At 40.8% G+C, this 23710-nt stretch overlaps 1 long non-coding RNA gene across 2 annotated transcripts in view; it reads right to left on the minus strand.

Moving 5' to 3' along the window:
• Positions 1-6736: 6736 nt before the first annotated feature.
• The window catches only part of LOC140624221 (uncharacterized), a 29210-nt gene continuing 12236 nt past the window's right edge, over positions 6737-23710 (minus strand). The window contains exons 2-6 of one of the 2 annotated variants that reach the window (XR_012023724.1): positions 23316-23413; positions 19657-19797; positions 14974-15030; positions 7114-7164; positions 6737-7008 (exon numbers count right to left, since the gene is read on the minus strand). This is a non-coding gene — a long non-coding RNA (uncharacterized lncRNA). The remainder of the gene's footprint in view (positions 7009-7113; positions 7165-14973; positions 15031-19656; positions 19798-23315; positions 23414-23710) is intronic. The other variant, XR_012023723.1, reaches the window with a different exon arrangement.

Below are 23710 nucleotides of genomic sequence, written 5' to 3' on the forward strand. Positions count from 1 at the left end.
CATAAGGACCAGAACTGACCTCATTACAATAACTTCTTCCATTTCTTACATCGTAATCGAAATGATTCCTCCAGGCTGGTATTTGAATTACATCCCCCACCACCACCACCCTGCTCCCGCCCACAACCCCCTAGAGGTGCCAAGTTAAAGATTTAGATGTGCATTCTTCATAGATTCCAATTTTCTGGGTTCCAAATTTGGGGTACTAAATTTTTTAAAAGGCACATTCTTTTTCTTTGCTAAGTTCCTGACATGTCCAAGCATTGCATTTCTGCATTAAAAAAAAACCTAAATAACACAAAGTGTGGTTCTGAATTACCATCAGCTAGAGTTTACCAGGAGGAAGGAAGGAAGGAAGGAAGGAAGGAAGGAAGGAAGGAAGGAAGGAAGGAAGGAAGAAAGGGAGGGAGGGAGGGAGGGAGGAAGGGAGGAAGGGAGGAAGGGAGGGAGAAAGGAAGGGAGGAAGGAAGGAGGAAAGGAAGGGGGGAAGAAAAAGGGGAAAGAAGGGAGGGAGGGAGGGAGGGAGGGAAAGAGGAAGTGTAGAAAGAGAATTCCCCCTTAGGGTATAAGCACATATTTCATCCTGATTTTACCCAGATGGAGGCTTCAAGGTGTGGCCCTATGAGAAAATCCCCGAAGTCTTCAGGAGTTCACATCAGTGAAGTATTTCATGAATGCCTCTTCCCCCTTCCCCAGTCCTGGCTCAGTCCCCTTCTTCAGTTACTTCCAGACCCTTGGTTGTTCATTGTAGACAAACCAGTATGGGAGCACCGCATCTATTGGCTGTTTCTGCTGATTCCTGACAAAGGCAAAAAGTCCCCTTGTCACTTGCTGAGACCCCTTCAGTCTCCTACTCCAGGGCCTTCTGACGTCTCCCATCAAGCTCTGGGGCACTCTCCAGGCAACGGCGCTCCCTGTGAGCTGTATGTGATGCCATCTTACATGGTAATCTAGCAAATGCTAACTTGGGGCTCGACAAGGCCCCGCTCTGGCTCCTTGTGCCAGGTCTTTCAGCTTTCTCCCTCCTGGGGATGAGCTTTTCCTGCACCTGTACAGAAAAGTCCTACTGATTCCCTGTGATTTCATTTATGGGTTTGCATAGTCATAAAGCTCAATGCGGCTTGGGCAGCACCGTGATTTTCTTGCCGAATCATGTTCTACAGTTTAAATTCAGCGCAAGCCATATCTTAAATCATGTCACACAAATGAAAACTGAATGTTAGGGAGAAAATTATTTAGACACTTTATTGCAGGTTAAGTTATATTCGAGATCTCCCCTACTTATATGGTGCAGTGGCAGAGGCTTTGTCACACAGCATGATTCTCCCTCCGCTTTTTAACAAAGCCCTCCTTCCTTTGAGAAGCTCTAACTCTCCCAGTGAACCTCGAGGCACAGCCTCACCCCTGCTCTGAAACACAGGGGGGAAACTCACATGGGCTGCGCCAAGGGCAGGCCTCCCAAACTAGGCCAATCAGAATCTTTCTCTGAGGGGGACACTCAGATGCTGGATGAAGGAAGCCCTCTTGATGTAGTGTTGCATAAAAGGGGGTGATGCAGCCCTGGCCTGGTGGGGGCCATCTTCTCTGCCATGTGGAGATGGCCAAGCCGTGAAATGAGGCCAAGCAGAGGCAAGAGTCAAGAAATGAGTCCATAGTTCTTGTCTCTGAGACTCTGGTACCTAAAGTTCTATGAGCTACTGTATATGAGCTCACCTCTGTGAGCCTTCAGTACCCTTACAATCTATGAGAAGCCATATATCATTTTATGCTTAAGATCAGTTGACATGGGATCCCTGGGTGGCTCAGCAGTTTAGTGTCTGCCTTCAGCCCAGGCTGTGATCCTGGGGTCCCAGGATCCAGTCCCACATCAGGCTCCCTGCATGGAGCCTGCTTCTCCCTCTGCCTGCATCTCTGCCTCTCTCTCTGTGTGTCTCTCATGAATAAAGAAATAAAATCTTAAAAAAAAAAAAAAAAGATCAGTTGACTTGAATTTCAGCCACTTGCAACCAAAAATGCTCTAAAATCTGTTCCACGGTGAATGGTGGAAATGTCCAGGAGGCTGCCCTGTTGACAAGGCCAGTCTGAGAAACATAAGGCAGTGCAGGTCTCATCTACTTAAGCTGAGCGTGGAATAGACTGGGGACTAGCCGAGACCATGGACATGTTTGTCACCAAAGTATCGAAAGCTTCCAGGTAAAGGAGTTAACCACCAGATCAGTGGCTGCACGAAATGGCTGATGCAAAAAAGACAATGAGAGAAGCTACAGTGCTGCAACCAAAGGAGAATAGAGCAGCCAAGCCGAAAAGACGAAGATAAAAAATGGCTAATGGGTTCAACCTGTAATAATAATGGTAATGGCACACATACCTCACAGAATTATTGCAAAGACTCGATGAGTTACTATTTAAAAAGAGCTTTGAACAATGCCTGATATATAGTCAGTGCCATAAAAGTGTGAGCCATTACTGTTACTGTCCCTGCCGGGTTGGAAATACGAGAGTGCTGCTTGGCCGTGAGGTAAGAGAGCAGCCTGTCTCTTAACCCCAGACAGGGCCAGCGACATCTTTCCCCTGCCCCCCCCCCTTCCTGCCTCAGTACACATCACACACCCCCGCCCTACCTCAGTACTTAGTTCTGAAAATTTTTCAATTTTCTAACAGCAGGACTTTTCTGTTTCAAAGGAAATCTGAAATGCATCCCCCCCACCCTCATTGAAAAATGATAAATATTCTTTATTCTCCTCAGCCTCTGATTTATTTCCAGACTGTGATTGGTTATTTGGTTGATTCTTTTATTCATTCATTGGTTTTATAGTCTTAAGAGGATCCAGATTACCAGAGATAACTACTGAATATGGTACCTTTTTTTTTTTTTAAGGAGCTAACTTTACGTTCTTGGGAAATTCTCTAAACAAACACAAATTCAAGACAGTGTTGAAATACGCACAAAAACGGTATAGGAAGGTGTTATTTTTATTATGAATTTCAGCTAAAAGATACTTTAAAATAATTTTAATCCAATGTTTGCAGTACCCTTAATTTACTTCTGTAATCTTGTGGCAGGTAAAATTCTAACATTCTAAGACCCCAAGACTTTCATCCTCTGGTATGCCCACTATATGTAACCTCCTCCCCTTGAGTGGGAAGGACCTGCAGTTATGATAGAACAGCCCTCTCATAATTAGGTTAAATGATATGGCAAAAGTGATGGGGTTTTGTAGCTGTAAACAAGGACTTTATTCAGTCAACTTTGAGCTAATCTAATGGTTACCTTGGGCGGGCCTTACCTAATCATGTGATCCCCTGAAACAGACACAAAGCAGTAGCGAGAGCTACTCTCCATTGGCCTTGAAGATGTAAGCTGACATGCTGTGAGAGGGCCACATGGAAGTGGCCTCTAGGAACTAAGAGTGACTCCTAGCCAATAAACAGCAGGAGAATGTGGGTCAGTACCAAAATCTAGGGAAGTCTGGGTGGCTCAGGGTTTAGCACCTGCCTTCGGCCCAGGGTGTGATCCTGGAGTCCCGGGATCAAGTCCCACCTCAGGCTCCCTGCATGGAGCCTGCTTCTCCCTCTGCCTATGTCTCTGCCTCTCTCTGTCTCTCATGAATAAATAAATAAAATCTTAAAAAAAAAAAAGTACCAAAATATAAAAAGACTGAATTTTGGCAAAACAATCAAGCAAACAAATGACGAAAACAACAACAAAATTGATCTTGAAAAGAACCATGAGCAAGAATCAATTGATCCACACCTGGATTCCTGACACACAGAAACAAGGAGATAAAAGATTTGTTCTCAACCACCAAGTTGGCACTAATTTGTTACTCAGCAATAGAAAACCAATACAAACTGTATGAAAAAGAGTGTGTGCTAAATGTTGGAGGACGCCTGCCTAGCAGTTGGGGTATTCTAAGAGACTTCCCCGAAGTTGATATGGTATCCTCAGAAAAAAAAAGCCACTGGAGGAATAAAATGCTCGGCAAGTGTTAGTACTGTGAGAAGGAAGCCTAAATAATATATAGCAGTGTCTGGAGCCAAGGGACTCATCGATTGCTAGGACCCCAGTGGTGGTGTCAAAAGTAGCTTCTGTGAGCACATAGGTGGGGGGGAAAAAGAATGTAAAACATTAAAGAGGACTATAGGATTATAAATAACATTTATCTTTTGATTCTGATTATTAAAATAATATATACTCATCGACGGAAATTTAGAAATGTACAGCAAAGAAGTATAAAAGAAAATACACGTTTTTCACATAGCTGTAAGCACCACAGTTAGTGTCTTGCTTTCTTTAACCTCATCTGTCTGGGTTATGCTGAGTTCGTGTCCTCTGCATCATTTTTAAAGGTAGCATACTATTCCACCTCATGCTGTGCACTGTGATTTATTTAATCACTCCCTTATTGTTGGAAGTTCAACCTGTCTTTAATTTTAAAGATACTTATTCCGAACTTGGGAAAAGCTTTCGAGCATCAAAATCTGTAGGAAATAGTGTTCATTTATAGAACTTCTTGCTCTGGCATTTGACCATAGTCACCACTTTAAAACAGTCTAAAATCAATCTAGTAGGGGTTCCTGCTATGTAAAATCCTATCTTATCCTTAGAGTTTCCTCTGTCCTCGGGTATTCTTTTTGTTCAAACATGCTCTGGCTTGATCCAGATTACTTGTTCTCATTGCAATTTCCTCCCCTGGGAAATCTGTTCTTTCCTGCCCTCTCTCCCTCTGTCTCCTTTGTAAACATTAAGGTATGATATGAGATTTGTTCTAAGTAATGTTTACTTTCTCTTTTAGTAAAAAGCATCTTCCATTTCTGAGAAAGCCCTATTGTCGCTATCACTGATAACTCATTCCTTGTGCACATGCAAAATAAGCCCTACAAGCCTCCAGGCGATGCTCCCATTCTCCCACTGTATGACTTTCATTTGTCATGTTTTTCTTGCACTCTCTTAAATTTACTTTGTAATCCCTCCTGCTTGCCTCTGTCTGTGCTGTCATATGTTTCCACTCAGCACGGAGAAGCCACAGGACCCCATGGATGGTGGCTTGGTCTGGAAGGCAGGCCTTGGGTTCTGACTCACCTTTGATGGGTGACTGGTACCTCAAATGGGAGAGGGGCTCTCTAAGGGAGATGCCCTGTGCCATGTCTTTGGGCGCTAATGTAGCACAGGTTTTAGATTCGGTCAGACTCAAGGTGAGGTGTCTGAGGGTGAGGTCTGGGTAGCAATGAATTTAAGAGTTTGCAGGTGATGCTAATGAGCAGCCAGGTGAGAACCTTACACCAGCTCTTCTGCAGTGCTGGAGCCCAGAGGGAAGCGACAAGGGATGAGGACCTCCCACAACTAGCTGCTCTTGAGGTCCTCTGTCTGCTGTTTACCTCTTTTCTGGTTGAACTAACCTCAACATCCTCTGGATTTCTTTTAGAGCATCCTTGGGAGTTCCTCAAAAGACTGTAAGTGCTTCCTCACTGCCTTGCTCTGAGGACCCACTCCTGCTGACCCTCCTCACCCCTCCTCAGCTCTCATCACCAACATTTCACCCCCCTTCCTCTTAAAATTCCCTCAACCGACCTTCCTCTCTTGGGTGGAGCAGTAGCCCGAAGACTCCAGCCTAACGATACTTGTGTGATAGTCCAGGTGCGTGGGGAACTCAGGCCAAGATGTGGCAGCTCAGGCTCCTCCCCTGCATCCTCTACCTTCGCCCTGCCACCCTTGTCCCTCCCCTTTTCTCTTCATGGGCAGACAGCAGGTAAATCAACAGGTCCTCCGCCTAAGCGGACATCCAACTGGGGTCTTCCAACAAGATTGTGGAACTACACAGAATTAGAGGCCCACTTCCGCTCTGGGCTGGGCAGAGGTCGGGTAGGAAGCACAAATAGCTCTCTTTGGGTGGTGGCGGCAAATAACCTCAGGTGATGAACACTGAGACCCTGATAACTTCTGTTCCCATTCTCCTCTCTCCCCCACAGTATTCTGTATATGTATCTGATTTGGGGTTGAGGATAAGGCTGTTCCCATGGCTTTAGAAGAAGCCCTGGGACAGCATATGGTACCATTTTTTACCAGCTCTCTTTGGAGTTCAAGTGTAGCTGAACATTACAGACATTTGGAGCACTTTGAACAAAATATCTATGCCCTAAGTCCGAGCCCTAGGGGCTTTTTTTTTTTTTTTTTTTTTCAATTGGTATGGGAGAAATCTGACTTCTGTGGTTTTTTTTTTTTTCTTTCTTAACTTTTTGGTCTTTATTAGAAATGTTTTGAAATTATTTTAGAAACACACACCATTGTAAAAACTAATACAGACAGATCTTATGTGCTCTTTTCCCAGTTCTCACCAACGGTGACATCTTGCAAATCTATAGAACAATGTCACACTAGGATTTTGACAGTGATAATAGTCGAGACACAGAACATTTCATCAGCACAAGTTGCAACCACTAATCTGTCCTCTGTGTATGTAATTTTGTCACTTTGAGAATGTTGTATAAACAGAATCATACAGTATATTACATTTGGGGTTTATTACTCGGAAGAATTTTCTGGAGATTCACCCAGGTTGTTGCATGTCTCAGTATCAAGAGCTTGTTTCCTTTCTATTGCTAAGTAGTATCCCATGGTACATACCTGTGTGTACCATCTGTTTAACCAGTCACCAGTCACCAGTTGAAATTCTAGGTTATTTGTAGTTTTCTACTATTATGAATAAAATAACTACGAGCATTCATGGACAGGTGATTACATGAACATAAGTTTTCATTTCTTTAGGAGAAATGCCCAAGAGTACAATTAGTAGGTTGTACGGGAGTTGAATGTTTAGTTCTATAAGAATTTCATTGCTTCATGGTCCAAGATAGTTCTTTGAATGTCAGAGATTATTGCCTGAATTCCAGATGACAGAAAGGAGGATGGGTCTTCGCCAGTTATGGAACTTCCCAGAAGTTATGCACAATGCTTGTACTGTGTCTTACAGCAAACAGTTATCTGACAATACTTAGCTGAAAAAGAGTCTGGGAAAAGTTATCTCATCTGAGTGTATTGCCACTCTAAATAAAACTGCAGTAACAATCAAAATCTTAAAGTCTTAAAATAACAAAGGTTTATTTTCCTCTTACATTACATAATCATGCTGGATTGTTAGGGCTCTGATCCATGGTGTCTTCACTCTGAAACCCAAAACCACTATCAGAAATATTGTCAGTGATCACAGGAGAGAGAGAGAGAGAGAGAATGAATCTCACTCTGGTTCTTAAAGTTTACATTTTTTTTTTTTTAATGATAGTCACACACACACAGAGAGAGAGGCAGAGACATAGGCAGAGGGAGAAGCAGGCTCCATGCACTGGGAGCCCGACGTGGGATTCGATCCCGGGTCTCCAGGATCGTGCCCTGGGCCAAAGGCAGGCGCCAAACCGCTGCGCCACCCAGGGATCCCCAAGTTTACATTTTATTGGCCAAAGCAAATCACATAGTGAATCTACCTACAGAGAGACAGAAAAGTGTAGTTTTACCATTTATCAAAAGGAGAGGGATGCCTGGGTGGCTCAGTGGATTAAACGTCCAACTCTTGATTTCAGCTCAGATCATGACCTCAGGATTGTAAAATCGAGCCCCGAGTCCGGCTCCGCACTGGAATAGGCATGGAGCCTGCTTAAGATTCTCTCTCTCCCTGTCCTTTGCTCCTCCCCAACCCCCCCTCTTAAAAAGCCACCACTACAACAAAAACAAAAGGAGGAGAAATGGAAATGTTTTATAATTATGAATAATAACACCACACTTAAGGAGGAAGGGGAGCATGGATGTTGGGAGAAGACATAGTATCTGCCACAATTTCAATCTTGTATGTGTTTATAATCTGTTTTTGTAAGCTGTTTATTTGTAACCTAATTTTACTTTTTCTCTTGTATATTGATGATTCTAGAGTTTTAATTATCATTACCTAAATACGCTATGCTACTTCATTACTTAGTGTGTATATAAATGGAGGTTATTTGCCACGGAATGTCCTTCATTTTTTAACCCCAGTGTTCTCAAAATTCCACTTAGATTTCCTGAAGCTCCATTCCCTATGCCATAGCACCTTACCTATACTTACCTATTAGGATTAGGTACAGCTATAACAGTTCCATAGTCCCAACCTGATAATCTCTGTTCCACAAAATCCTTGGGGATCCAGGGTCCTTCTACTTTGCACTAGGTCACTCTTTGCATGCCACCTATGTCAGTTTGGCTGCTTGAATTCCAATCATCATGTCTTTACTCCGGCCAATAGAAAGGATGGGAGGTCAAAGAATGAGGCACACAACCCCCTTCCAAAGTCTTCCTCGTTATTGCAGATGCTACTTCCACTTATATCCCATTAACCAGAACTTAGTCACAAAGCTATACCATGCTGCAAGGGAGTATGGAAAAATGTAGACTTTTTCTGGTCACGCAAGTGTTTGAGTCAAAACTGAGGTTCAATTACTAGGGAAGAAAAGATGATACTGAGGGAGATTGAGGGATAAATGGGAGCCTGTACCTCAAAGATGATCACCCCAGTCCATTTTTTCATTCTCCATTTCTGTCTTCATTCAATAAATACTTAACTCTTGAGTTCCTACTGTATAGCAGTAAGCAAAATGGGCATGGTTTCCACACTTCTGAAGCTTTCAAATATCAAACAAATAGCCACCCAGATCAACCTATGATTACAAATTTTGATTAGTGCAATAAAGGAAAATTTTGCTGAGAGAGATTAATGGGGATAGAGGCTAATTTAGATGGAAAGAGGGATCAGGGGAAGGCTTTTGAGGACTATGGATAAGTATAGCCAGGAGAATCAGGAGGCAGGGGATTAAGGACCATGCCAGGAAAAAGGGGAAGATTCTGCAAAAGGCCCTGAAGAAGGAAGGGACCTTGTGTCTTTGAAAACCAGAAAGAAGGCCCGTGTGCTTAGAACCCAGTGACAGACGAAAGAGGTGTTAGATGCAGCCAGAAATGTCAGCAGGAGACCGACCCCAGGACTTTGCAGGTCATACTAAGGATTTTGTTCCAAATGCATTAGGAAGGTGTTGGAAGATTTTAGGAGGAAGAGTGATGTGATTATCAGATACTAAGCAAGTAAGGAAGTTAGGAGATAGTGTTTTTTTATTTTTCATGTGTAACATTTTCCCATATATTATACTGCTATTTTTATCATTCTTTGTATAATCACTTTTGAAGACATTTTTCCTTTTCCTATCCAGATTCATGCAGTAGTATTTGCATTCTTCTGAATTGGCCTTGTTAAAATTCATCATTGGCTTATTTTTATTCTTTCTTAGGTCCCTGTTTTTCATTTGCCTATGATGCAGAAAATGATACAGAAAAACAGAGTGATTCATTCAAAAAAAAGAAATGGTTCTTTAATGTACCACAATTTAAGACCGATGCCCAGTCTTCCTTCTTATACAACTATTATCAGCCTTATTTTGTTATTTCACAAGCTACAAACTTCTAGATTCATCATTGGCTTCACAGTCCCAAAGATGAGATGAAAAGGACACAGTGGAATTCTTATGGCTACTTCTCCCAGGCTTTAGCTCTGCAGTGGTTCCCATGTTCTGACTTGGATCTTAGCCCTTAACTCCTGATGATGACATACCCTGGCTTGATGCTTTCTGTGACCTCGTTAGACTTCCTCCCCAGCCTTTCTCTATAGGCCTAGGCCAGAAACTTGATACTGGCCTGAGGATCTCTGCTTCAAGCCTTGAGTCTCTACTTTGGGAATAGGTTTTTATATTTTTAATAGCTTTATATTTACATCTAGCCATCATGGGTCTAGGCAAATAAGGAAAATTTTCCTGAGGGAGTTATTAGTAGGGATGGAGACTAATTTAGCTAGAAGGAGGGATCAGGGAAAGCCTTTTGAGGATTGCAGGGAGAAGTGTGGCTGAGTACCCCCTTCAGTGGGCTGGAGGAAAGTACTGCTCACTTCCTTAGACCAGCACTGTGCCAGCATACTTCGTCTGAGAGTATCAGGGAAGGATTCACGTAAAGACAGCTCTTCAGCTCTTTAGCTGAGACTGAAGCATCAGCAAAGGTGACCAGATGAGTACAATGTGGAGACAGATCTCAGGGAGGAGGAGCAACCTGCATACAAGTGTGTAGATAAGAAAGCATAGCCTGTTGTAGAACTGTAACATGTGAGGGCTAGTGTAGAGAATGAAAGTACAAGAAGTAGAGCATCAAGATGAGAGACTGGAGAGCAGCTGGACAGCACCTTGATGTGAAGGGCCTTGAGTCCTGTAGGTGCTGGAGGGCAATTAAAACATTTTAAGCAAAATAAACAAATAAACATCTTAAACAGGAAAATGAAATGAGGAAATCTGTATATCAGAATGAACTTCCTGAAAGTAAGGTGGAAGAAAGATTTGAGGGTATGAGCCTGGAAGCAAGGAAGGCAGTTTTGTTTTGTTTAAGATTTTATTGATTTATTCATGAGAGACACACAGAGAGAGGCAGAGACACAGGCAGAGGGAGAAGCAGGCTCCCCACGGGGAGCCTGATGCAGAACTTGATCCCAGGACCCCAGGATCATGACCTGAACCAAACGCAGATGCTCAACCACCGAGCCACCAAGGTGCCCCAAGGAGGGCAGTGTTGATATATAAACTATATAAGGGCTGGTGAAAATTTGAACTTGAATAATGGTGGTAAGATTCAAGTCATTGAAAAAGACACAGCCAGGAAGGCAGAATGGACACGCCATGAGGACTAATTGGGTAAGGGGTGTGAGTGACAGGGGTCAAAGATGCATCCTCAGTTGGCAGTTGGTACCATTGAATGGTGCTAATCACCATGTTAAGCAACAAAGGGAGAAGAGCAAGTTTGGTAGGAAAGATGATGAGCTCATTTTCAGACATGTTGAGTCAACTAATGTGAATGAGCCGAACACTAGTTGACTTTAGTTTTAACCCATTTCTATTTCATTGGTTATTTGTTAGGTTTTTTGTTTTTTTTTTTTTTTCCACTGGATATAAAGGCTAAGTGTAAAGGAGATTAGCAAAACAGAAAGAGATTAGTAAAAGAGGAACTAGGATGTAAGAGCAAGCATTCACACTGCTATAAAACTCATGGCTGGCCATTCATTTCACAGAACATGTATAACCTGCAAGGTAGCATTCTATAGAAAGTACATAGGTCACTAACCTATACATGTAAAACGTAAGCTTACATGTGATAGAAATATACTAATAATCAGTTAGTTTTCAGACAGGGCTACAAAAATGCCAAAAACAAATGCAAAAGTGGCAAATACCCTTATAATCGACTGCTTATAAGATCTAGTAGTCATAATGTTACCTAAGTGATTAAATATTTCATCACATTCTTGCCAAAAAATTTTAACTTGAACTTAATCAAGCCTTTATACCTAACTTCCAGATTATAAAATAATGTATAAAGTTTAGGACTTCTGTCCAGCAACATCAAGAGGGAAAAAAATCAGAAAAAAAAATCTAGAATGTGGAAAAATCTAGAAGACAACTTTTGGCCCTCAAAAAGTCAGTGTCATAGAGGAAAGAAAAATCCTGAAATTGTTCCAGATTAAGAGAAGCTAAAAAAAAAAAAAAAAAAAGTAATCAAATGCAATGATTTAACATTGATTGCATTACTTTGAAGAAATCACTATAAAAAGAATTTGGGGGACAAGTGAGGAAATATTAATATGAACTGGAGTATAAGATATTAGGGAGTTATTGATTTTTCTAAGTGATAATGGTGTTGATGTTGATAGAATACTTATTTTTAGAAGAAGAATGTCAACGAATTTAAAGGCTATGTTATTTAGAATCAAGAAAATGGAACTCAGCATCCCTGAGACCCCATCCACCTGGTAAGCAGAGGCTTTTAGCCCTCACAGCTTGGCGGGTCTACATCACTGCCCCGCTACCGTGGATGACGATATCACTGCGCTCCCAGTTGACCACAGCTCAGGCAAGTGCAAGGCCGACCTCACAGGCCACAATGCCCCACCCCCAACCCCGCCCAGGCTGTCCTCCCCTCTACCGTGGGGCAGCGGCCCTGGCACCAGAGCATCATGGTGGGCATGGGCCAGAAAGACTCCTACATGGACAGTGAGGCCAGGAGCAGCAGGGGCATCCTGACCCTGAAGGACCCGGTAGAGCACAGTGTGGTCACCAACTGGCACCACACCTTCTAGGCTGAACTGTGCATGGCCTCCAGGGAGCACCACATGCTGCTGAGTGGCCACAGCTTCACCACCACTGCTGAGCAGGAAATCGTGTGTGACATCGAGGAGAAGCTGCGCTCAGTCGCCTGGACTTGGAGCAGGAGCTGACCACTGCAGCCTCCAGCTCCTCCCCAGCGAAGAGCTGCGAGCTGCAGATGGGCAGGCCATCACCACCTGCAGCGAGAGGTTCTGCTACCTGGAGGCACTCTTCCAGCTTTCCTTCCTCACCTGGAACCCTGTGGCATCCTGGAAACTACCTTCACCTCCATCATGAAGTGTGACGTCGACAAGCCGAGGACCACGGCTTAACACGGGGCCATCACGAGTCCTGCCCCCTCCATCGTCCACCACAAATGCTTCTAGATGGACTGTTACCTTAGTTGCCTTGTACCCTTTCTTGACAAAACCTGACTTGCACAGAAAACGAGATGAGACTGGCATGGCTTTATTTGTTTATTTTAATTTGTTGTTTGTTTTTGGATTTGGGACAGTTTTGTTTATTTGTTTTATTTTTTGGCACTTGACTCAGGATTTAAACATTGGAATGGTGAAGGTGACAGCAGTTGGTTGGAGCAAGTGTCCCCAAAGTTCTACAATGTGGCAGAGGACTTTGTACATTGCTTTTCAAAAAAAAAAAAGTCATCCCAAATATCATGAGATGCATTATTATGGAAAGTCCCTTGCCTTCCCCAAATCAACTTCATTTCTCCCTGAAGAGAAGGGCCAGTCCTCCCCAAAGTCCACCCAGGAAAGAGTGATGGCATTGTAAATTATGTAATCCAAAAATTTTTAAATCATCGCCTGAATATTTGTTCTTATTTTGAATGGTCTACCATCATGGCCTTCGTTTTGTTCCCCCAACTTGATATATTGGTCTACCTACCAGTGGGGTTGAGGCATGGAGGCAGCCAGGGCTTACCTGTACATTGACTTGAATCCAGTACAATGAATTGCACACTTTAAAAAAAAAAAAGAAAAAGGGATGCCCGGGTGGCTCAGCAGTTGAACGTCTGCCTTCGCCTCAAGGCGTGATCTCAGAGTCTGGTGTTCGAGTCCCATATCGGGCTCCCTGTGAGAAGCCTGCTTCTCCCTCTGCCTGTGTCTCTGCCTCCTCTCTCTCTCTGTGTCTCTCTCGTGAATGAATAAATAAATAAATAAATAAATAAATAATTTTTTTTTCAAGGGAAAAGAAAGAAAGAGAAAAAAGGAGAAAGGAAAAAAACAGAATTCCCAAGAGAGTTCACAAGAGGGGATTCAATAACAGGGGACTGGCTAAAAAAGTGTTGGAAGAGTTGAAAGGCCAAACAAAGAAAAAAAAAAAAAAAAGGCAATCCAGGTATTAACAAAAGCAGAAAGCCACTGCTACCTCCTGAGTTGGAGGAACAATGGTAGGAAGTGGTGTCCTCAGAGCCCAGGAGCCAGGGCTGTCTAGTGGGTATTGACAGGGACTCCTCAGTGGAGGCTTAGATTCATGGAGAGAAGGGCTGTTTGACAGAAACAGACAAAGACACTGCCAAAGACACTTTCCAAAACACAGCAAAGACAGTGGAAATATCCTGTCTTCTCTTCTCTTCTTACCATCTTATCTCCAGCCAGTGCTTCCCATTGGCCAAAACCTAAACAGAACCCAGTCACCAGAGAGTATGGGAAACCTAGTGTTCTGGCACTGGCTCTCTGAGATACTGAAAAATTCAGAGGAAGAGCAAAGAAAAGATAAAGCAGACAAATGACTAGTCCCAGGAGGGAATTGTCATGATGCTTGCAGCTTATTTGTAAGTAGTTCAGAGAACAAAATATATGCATATAAATACAGATGAAGCTAATAAGATGAAGTGTTGAATCTGGGTTGGTACATGGATGTTCATTATAACTATTCTTTCCATTTTTCTATGTGTTTGAAAATTTTCAGAATAAAAAGGTGAAAATCCATTCTAATACCCAATGGAAGAGGGGATAAGAACCTGATACAAGGTCATGGCCCTGGGAATGGAGAGAGGAAATACTCAAAATGAATTTGACAAAGTTTCTTATTAAATCCTTGTAACCAAGATGGAAAAATGTGGACCAGAGCAACATTTATCATCTTTTTTTTTTCCCACCACTACACATTTGAGAGTTGAGTTTTCTATTTGTCACTCTCCCAAGGACATATCCACTCTTATTCTCATGCCAGCTATAACCCCCTACCTTATTTATCATCTCAAGAAAGTTTGACAAAATGGCAGTGAATGAGAGTGGCTTTAACTTGGTGGCAATATTTAATCTACTCTATTTTTTTAATAAACAAATTAGTTATGAAATACCTCACAGGTGAGTACAACACACCAGTATATTGTGACATTAGAGTTGAGAAATCTTCAGCTAGAAAAAGAGTATAATTATAAAGCCACACACATGATTGAGCACTTCTATCCAAAGTTGTTGATTAATGGATACATGTCAACCTAGAGGTGGCTCTGCATGATGCACCCGGGATCTGTCTTAGTTTGGCCTGTCCAGTATTCATTTTTATGAGTGTCTTGGATGAGATTTAGAAAACAAGCTAATGTTGATGACTTGAAACCTAGGTGAGAATGAATGCATCAGGTGCCAGCTCAGGATCCACAAAGATCTGGATCAATCAGAGTGATAAACCAATATAAACTGATATAATGGAGATACGTGACCAGCTTGGGTCCAGTAAAGCCAACTAATTATGCAATGTTTTACATATGTAACTAAAGAACATGAGTTCATCCTCTAGTTGTGCGCCATCAATTACCTGGTATAAACTTTAGCAAGCCACTTCAACTCTTCTTAACTCCCTCACTTTCTGCATCTGTAAAAGGGAATAATGTTAACAGCTAACTCATAGTAGCTTACGTGGGTTAATATATGTAAAGTAGCTGAATATTGCTGGCACAGAGTACCAGAAAAAATATTAGTTGTTATGAGTGTCTTGGGTGGGGGGTCGTACTGGTAGCAACGTTACCTAATAAATAGAAAGGTTTAGTAGTTGATATAACATTCAATAGAGTTCAGTTGTAGGACAGGGTTACTAAAGGAGTGCATGTCATTTAGGGCTTTATTTAATTAGAATCCCTCTGCTGAAACGAGGCTGATGAAAGTCCTGACTGACTCTGTTCTGCTCAGGCTGCAACTAGAACACGGATTTGAGACTCAGTGCCATGGTCACAAACTCTCATAAACAAATTGGAGTCTGTTCAGCAGACCTGGAATGCAGGAACTGTTGACAGAATTGGAGGTGTCAGTGTGTCTTTAGAAGTTTAATGATCTGCTGAATAGAATTTGGAACTTGTTCTGTGTGGCCCCCATTGATTTCTCCAGAACCAATAAGTAAAAATTACCATGACACAGATTCTGAGTCCACGTAATGAAAGTCTTCCTTGTGATCAGAGTTAAGGAGATGTGCTTTGGGGTTACCTGTCCCCACATGATAAGGCATTATACACCAGAGTGACCACTTGGCATGGATATAATGAGATTCAAACCCAAAGTGATTGGATTAGGTATCTTGTGACATTGACCCTCAGAAACCCTGAGAGTTCATCCAATGCAATCTGGAGATTCCAGATTTGTTTTTTAATAACTTACTTAACTGCTTCCCAGACTGCTACCTCTTGAGCTCTTATTGGTTGTTTTTAGGCTTTGGGCCAAAGGTCTATACTTTTTTCCCCCACTATCAAATTGGTTAAATATTCAGTGTGTTCATTTTTTAGGAAATGAACTTGAAATGATTAAACAGGAAATATGCACTTAACTCCTAATGTTAGGTGCCTCAAAACAAAATCAATTCTATTTCAAATGGAATGCTATTGGAGAGCTGTTCAGAAATCTGTTGGTACGAAAGAAATATTGAAGGTGAACACATCAGGGACAGGAAATGAGAAACGTAAAGATATCTTTAATGCTAAAAGGCACTTGTCCTCAAAACCTTGAAGAAATCTTTCAAATGCCTCTGCTCATTTGAGGCACAAATATGTTGGGCTAAAATCTGATGACATCTAGATAAAAAAAAAAAAGTTTTCTCTGCTAGCTCCTCAATGGAAATTTCTAAATCTGAATTATGAAGATGCCCAAATTACTGACCAGAACTGACTCCATGAAGGCATAGTGGGAGAAGAAAAAAACAAAAACAAAAATCATGCTAGTTCTGGCACCTTTATGTGAACAAGCTGATTGTTCATATCCCACATGGCCTCAGTTTTTAATCAATAAGCATTCTTCTTAAACCTGAGAAGTAGCATATTCACACATTATATGGAGCAATGCCTCGTTTCCTTCTTAATAACTTGGCCAGGGGAACGTATTCCAACTCTGTCAGTGCAATCAAGCAGTTTACACCAAACTGCATATTTCAAGTTGGGATCATACAACTACACCCGAGTTCATGAGTCTTATTAAATAACCAAAAAATATGTTCAGAATCATTAACCGCTAGTCAAAGATGAAGATAGCAGCATGAAATCTAAATTGAATGTATTCTGGGTTTACTCTGTGTTGGGTTTTGATGTTCTACCCACAGGAAAAAAAAATAAAGTCAACTATATAATTTTAAGGGTTATCTTGAGGGGAGGGGATTTCTCAATCTTGTAGTTTAGTTTGACTATTCTTTCCAAATTTCAAAACATGGATAAATTTAACATAGCTTCCCAAAACCAGTAATAAATGAAATTGACAACCATAACTTAAAAAAAAAAAAAAAAAGAAAGAAACTGACAACCAGCAAACTTTTGTCTTGTAGTGGTTTAAACTATAATATCCTCTCATGAGAATTGAATTCTTCATTTTCCAGGGCTCACATTTTTCACCTTAGAACCCAAACCCTGGGGTGGCTCAACAGTTGAGCGTCTGCCTTCAGCTCTGGTCATGACCCTGAGGTCCCAGGATCGAGTCCCACGTCGGGCTCCCTTCAGGGACCCTGCTTCTCCCTCTGCCTGTGTCTCTGCCTCTCTCTGTGTCTCTCATGAATAAATAAATAAAATCTTAAAAAAAAAAAAAACTGTAGTTCACCACATCCTGGACCAAATGTCTCAGCTTCCTGCTTAGAAAGCATCTTATGCCTTCAGGTTCATGTGCCTTCATAAAGAATTGAGAAATGCTTCCTCTACTATCTTATTAAGGATATGGGATGTTTTGTTTTATTTTGTTTCGTTTTACTAGGAATTCCATCAGAAGTGAGGTGTAAACAGTCAAAAACAAGAATGCACAGTAGTAATAGAAATAAGATAGTTTATATTATCAACTAGATCTACTTTCGAGCATTTTTGTCTTTCTGAATACTGTTGTACACAATCCCAAGAAGTAAGTATTGGCCAGCATCTATTATACTGAATAATTTCTCTATGGCATTATTTTAACAGAGGAAAATTTGAAAACAGGTAAGTGAACAACAATAAAGACATTCATCTAAATTATTTTTACCAAGGGTATATGATAGCATTGGAAATTTTAGAGGCCACCTTAATAACTCTTACTATCTCTTTGAGAGTCAGCTTAAGCTTTAAAGGCAATACCACTGAGAAAAAAATGTTTTATAATTCTGAAATGGTTGGATAAAAGCCTCAGCTTTTTCTTTATTAGTGCATTAGCAGGTTTCTTTGACAGCAAATTATGAGTATGTGCAAAGTGAACAAAGTACAAGGCAGATGAAGAAAAAGCTCCCCCCCAAAGACATATTCCTATCCCCAGAACACTTTGCCAGTGAAATGCTGGTTGAAATTTTGCCTGCTTTTATTCCTTCCCTTCCCTGTTGATATCACCCAAAAAAAATTTTTTAAATATATTTAATGAGGGGCACCTGGGTGTCTCAGTCTGTTAAGTGACCGACTCTTGATTTTGACTCAGGTCATGATCTCAGGTTGTAAGATCAAGCCCTGTGTCAGGCTCTGTGCTGGATCTGGAGCCTGCTTAAAATTCTCTCTCTCCCTCTGCCCCTCATCCCACCAGCATGCAAGCATACATGCACATGAGTTCTCTTTCTCTCTCTCTCTCTGTCTCTCTCTCTCTCTATATATATATGTATATATGTTTGATATATGAATAACAAAAATAAATAAATATTTATTTAATATATATTAATATGTATTTATATATATTTATTTAATGAAGAACAACTTATAATTCCCAAAGGTGACCATCCATAAAGTTAAAGGAACCTACTTTTCTATAGAGAATAAGTATCTTTTATTTATCTCAGTCCTATGTGATTTGCAGTAGAGTGGACACTCAATATACTTTTATGGAATAAATTAATGAAAATAAACCCAAAAGAAAAAAGGATAGATGGGAGAAAAGTGGAAATGTCACATTATGAGAGGCTTAAAAAAAAACTGTATTTCTAAACTGAGGACCTTATAGTTTAGGACCTCAGTCCTAAACTGAGGACTGCAATGATCAATAAAAGCAAAGAGATCTCCTAATCCCACATCATTTTATTTGGTAGTTTTCTGATTTTCTTTTTGGTATATGCCTAACAAACAAACAACGTCCTCTGTATAGTTATTATGCAAAATCCATAGTTACACGTTGCATGACCTTAGACAAGAAACTTAACCTCGCCAAAATTCTCCTTCTTCATTGGCAAAGTGGGAATCAGTAGTGTGGCCAAGTTAAATGATTTGTATTCATAAGCCAGGTAGAACTGAGTCTGGCATATGTTAAAGATACAATAATTATTAGTTAAAATTGTGTTTATCATCTTCAGCAGATTCATTAGATGCAGAGAAAACAGCAAATTATTTTTAAAAGATTTTTAAAATCCAGCATGCCTGGGTGGCTCAGTTGATTAAGTGTCTGATTCTTGATTTCAACTTAGGTCATGATCCCAGGGTCCTGGGATCAAGCCCTGTGTCAAGCTCTGCTCAGTGGGGAGCCTGCTTGAGATTCTCCCTCTGTGTCTCTCACTACTCTGTCTCACACACATGTGCACTCTCTCTCTCTCTTTCTGAAATAAATAAATCTTTTTTAAATCTTTTTTAAATCTTTTTTTTAAAAAAAAGATTTACAAAATCAAATTATTTTGTACAAATAGCTTTGTGTTGGGGCACCTGGGTGGCTCAGTGGGTTAAGCACCTGCCTTTGGCCTGGGTCATGGTCCCAGGGTGCTCAGTGGGAAGCCTGCTTCTTCCTCTCCCTCTGCCACTCCCCCCAGCTCATGCTCTCTCTCTTGCTCTGCTGTCTCTGTCTCTCTCTCTCTCTCTCTCTCAAGTGAATGAATAAAATCTCTTTAAAAAATGTTTTTTGTGTTAAATTCAACCATATAATAACGGAAAAGGGACGCAAAATCTTCCTCTCGTTAAGAACAGAATCCATGCAGTATTTAGCTTTTGCCTCCCACTGCTTCTACATAACTAACTCTCTTCCAGTCACAAGTCTATGGCAGTCAAGATTTGTGGAATGTTATGTGAGAACAAATACACAATAAAACAAATTCTTCCCCTACCTGGAGTTGACCTCACCAAAATTTTGCTCGTGTGGATTTACTTTTATATACCGTTTTCAGCAAAGTCAAGAATTTCAGTTCCATATTGGAAACTGCTGAGTCAGGCTTCTCCACAGTAATGAGAAAAGAGGAACCGGAGAGCTGGAAATAGAAGAGGAAGGTAAAAGTATGCGGCAGAACTGGAGTAGGGAGTTTGGAAGTACGGATTTTTTGTAAAGAAGAAAAGAGTTTTGAGAGGAAAGTAGACCTCATGCTTGGAGCTACACATTTGTATCTATAAAGGAAAGCACGTGGGAAACTACTAAAGATGATGGCGGACTTCATGGATAAGGACACTTGTCAACACCCCCGAGCTTCCTCATGCACTGCACAGCTCAGATCACTTCATGCACTTCATTCCATCTTCCTGCAATGCTATTGGGGTGGCACAGTTAGCCTCATCCTGTATATGAAGATGCTGAGTTATACAAAGGTTTAAAATGTGCTGAGGTCACACCTAGAAAATGGCAAAGACAGAATTTGAACCCAGGCAGTGTGACTCCAAGGACTGTGGGCTTAAATAGTACAGCACTATCCTTGTGACTAAGTATATAGAATTCTCTGTACAGGAGCAGGGTGTGAGAGACACCTCGTTGGCTTTGCCAAAAAGGTTAAAGCAAAGCTAAATAAAGGTTTTTGCAAGCTACGATTTCTGGTTATTCTTTAGCTCTGGGCCCAGAATGAGAAGAAAAATCAAAACTGAGTAAAACATTAGAAAGGAATTGATTATTTGAAAAAAAAAAAAAAAGACAAAGAACAGGAAAGAAAGAAAGGGGGAGGAGGAAGGAAGGAAGGAAGGAAGGAAGGAAGGAAGGAAGGAAGGAAGGAAGGAAGGAAGAAGGAAGGAAGAAGGAAGGAAGGAAGAAGGAAGGAAGGAAGGAAGGAAGGAAGGAAGGAAGGAAGGAAGGAGAAAAAAGGAAAGAAAAAAGAAAAGGAAGCCTCTTTGTGTAAAGACTATCCATAGCAAAGGCAAACAAACTTAACAAGTATCTTATTGGAAGTTGAAAGAAGATTCTAAAGATTTTCTTAAAGTAGCTTAAGGCAATTAATGAAAACCAATGCCACACTACTCAGTTTACACACTATCGCTGTGGTTCACATCTGACCCTGATCCATACTTCTATTTTGAAAACAAACCCCTGATTTCCTTTGAGAAATCACCCTCCCTCACCATCTCAAGGCAAACTCCACTCCCAGCCTGGATCCATGACCCAGATCTGGCCATTAAAAGTTCTGCATCTCCAATCCATGTGTACGAGGACTCTCCCAACCACAGGATTTTTGTTGGGATTACTGATAAAAAGAAGAATTCTTCCCAGAAATTGACAAACCAATGTGTTCCAGTCCTGGCCTTGGTGGTGACCATGTTTTTGCAGTACTGAGCAAGACCTGTCCGAAATGATGACAAAGCATGGGACAGATGGGAGGGACACAGATTCCTGAAGTCCTCTTGTGTGCACCTGGATCCAACTGAGCCTACCAACTTGACTTTGCAATTACTTAGACCAACTAAAAAAAAATGTTTTTAGGCCAAGTCAGCTTGATTTGGCTATCTGCCACTTAGAACAGAGAGAACCTAGACTGAACTACTAATACAAGACATGTAAAATGCCCAGTGATAGTCTTTTTTATTTAGATATCCTAATTATTTTAATTTGTGTTCACAGAAATAAGATATAAGAGTAGTTTCACATTTAATTTTCCAACCTTTTGCTTCCTTTAAGTTCTAAAATTTCTTGCCTGTAAATTCTCCTTCCATTATGTTTTAAGGAAACTACACCTCACAAATCTGACGGACTATCATACAGCATATTGGATATTTACTCACACAGCTGTTTTATTAAGGTGCTATAAATAAGTGCAAGAGGTCAAAGACTTTATTAAGAACTTAATATTATAAAATTCCTTAAGTATCGCACTACATTATTTAGGAAATTTCTTTTAAAAATTTGACATACTCAATGGAAATCTGAGATTAATGAATGTAGGTAAACAGTGACCCCCGAATCTTACTGTGCATAAGAATTGTGTAGGAAGCTTGATGAACTGAATATTCCAGGGTTCCGTCTTCAAAAATACCCATAGGGAAACTGGAGCGTAAAATCTAAAAGTCTACATCGTAACTCTTGAAATGATTCTAATGTAAGTAGTTTCAGACCACCAGCCTTGAGGAACTCTTGAAGTTCTCACTGAGCATCAGCAACAATGTTAGTTTGAGTTTGCAAATTATGGATCCATTTCTCCAAGAGGGTCAAGGATCATTAAGGACAAATTTGAAAATTTGCCTAATTTTACTCCCTTATAATCTGATCAGCATTAAATGACATAATGCATATAAAGGATTTCAAATAGTTAGCATATGCTGAGAGCAATCATTTTTAACCTGCTTATTATAATGCAACTAAAAGACAACAGACTTATTCATCTTAGTATACTTAGAATCCAGCCTTCTTCCCTCTCTAAAAATGTTAAGGTCCAAGAAGGTTAAATACTGTGCTGCTTTTAAACCTGGGAATCTCGAATTAGAAGAAAATATATGCCACATTGGTATGTGCTTCTCTGACCCATTTACCAAATAACCTCTAAGCTTGCAAATTTTGAGTGGGCTCAGAATAAGAAAAAGCTCTGTAGCAAGTCCAGTCTGCAGTGCAAGCTGCTGCATCTCTTGAACGTTAGGAAGAAAAGACTAGTAGAAACAGACTCATTTCATCCAAGACCTTCAGAACAAGATCTACCAGCTTCCCAAACTCCTTGGTTGCCTCACTTCTTTGTATTTTTTTGGTTTTTAACTCTTGGGTTATTTTCTTCCTTCTTAGTTGGTTTAAGGTCCTAAATGGTTCACAGGCATCCTTGGCCTTTAATCACAATATTCTTAAGGGTTTTACCCATGGCAGTCACTGATATGAGACTGATTGTTTAGACACTGACAAAGTTGAGTAATCCATATCCAAATTAAGGGGAAATATCACTTGATTACAAATGGATTATGAGACGTGTCTTCATGTCTCAAATGTGGAAATCTAGTATTTTGTTTTTGAAGTACCATGTAAGCTTTAATAATAGTCCTTTTCTTATTAGTATTTGTCTGTGTTGCAGAAGCCAAACATACAAACTCCAGAGTCTTGTCGCTGTACAGCTGCTGCCACGTAACATAATTCAGCTAGTGATCTTTTGACAAAGAAAGCAAGAAGTCCGGACAATTAAAGAAATGAAAACAACTACCATTCGAAATTCAATGCACAATAGTGACATCTCAAAGAACAGTGCAGATCTGGATTGATCACATCCCCATAAGATAACAGTCCATCAGTCCATCTTTCAGAAAGGGAGTCTAATGAATTAAAGAAAAAAAAATTTTTTTTAAAGCCCAGATGGTAGCTGTTGTCAAATCAAACAGGATCAGAGCTACAGAATAACATGATGCTAATAAAACGGGACCTTGGGAAGAAGGCAGCAGGCATCACAGAATAGTATCATACTCTACTAAAACTTCAAAGCTAGGCGTCTACCAAAAAGCACCTTGGCACCAACCAGGAAAACCAGCAACCAAACCAACAGCCCCCAGGAAAACTAGCAACCAACCAACTATTTCTTCGAAATTTACTTCCCAGAACACCCACCTGCCAAAGCTCCACAGACTGCAGCCCTTATGCCCCGATACTGTGCTCACGATGCTCCCCTTTACTCAAATCTGGGCCTTTTGGCAAAAATACTAAGGCTGTGGGAAAGAAGAGAGAGCAGTCATTGCCCTGAGGCAGGTCAGCTGCTTGAGAAATAAGTCTCTTTTAAGCTTTACCAATACCTGGAACTGAATGCAAAATACAGATACTAGTTATTTTCCTCCCTTTTGTAATATAATCACCTATGTAATCTTATACTTTTTTACTTATATGGATTCTATGCACACAGAAAGTTATATTAAATAAACATATTATTCACACACAAAAAAGGTGATATCTGAAAACTGAAGAGGAAAACACAATTTGCGAAACTGTACCAGTTCTCACAAAACAGA

This window comes from Canis lupus, chromosome 34 (assembly GCF_048164855.1).
Source record: "Canis lupus baileyi chromosome 34, mCanLup2.hap1, whole genome shotgun sequence".
In the NCBI taxonomy this organism is placed as follows: Eukaryota; Metazoa; Chordata; class Mammalia; order Carnivora; family Canidae; genus Canis; species Canis lupus.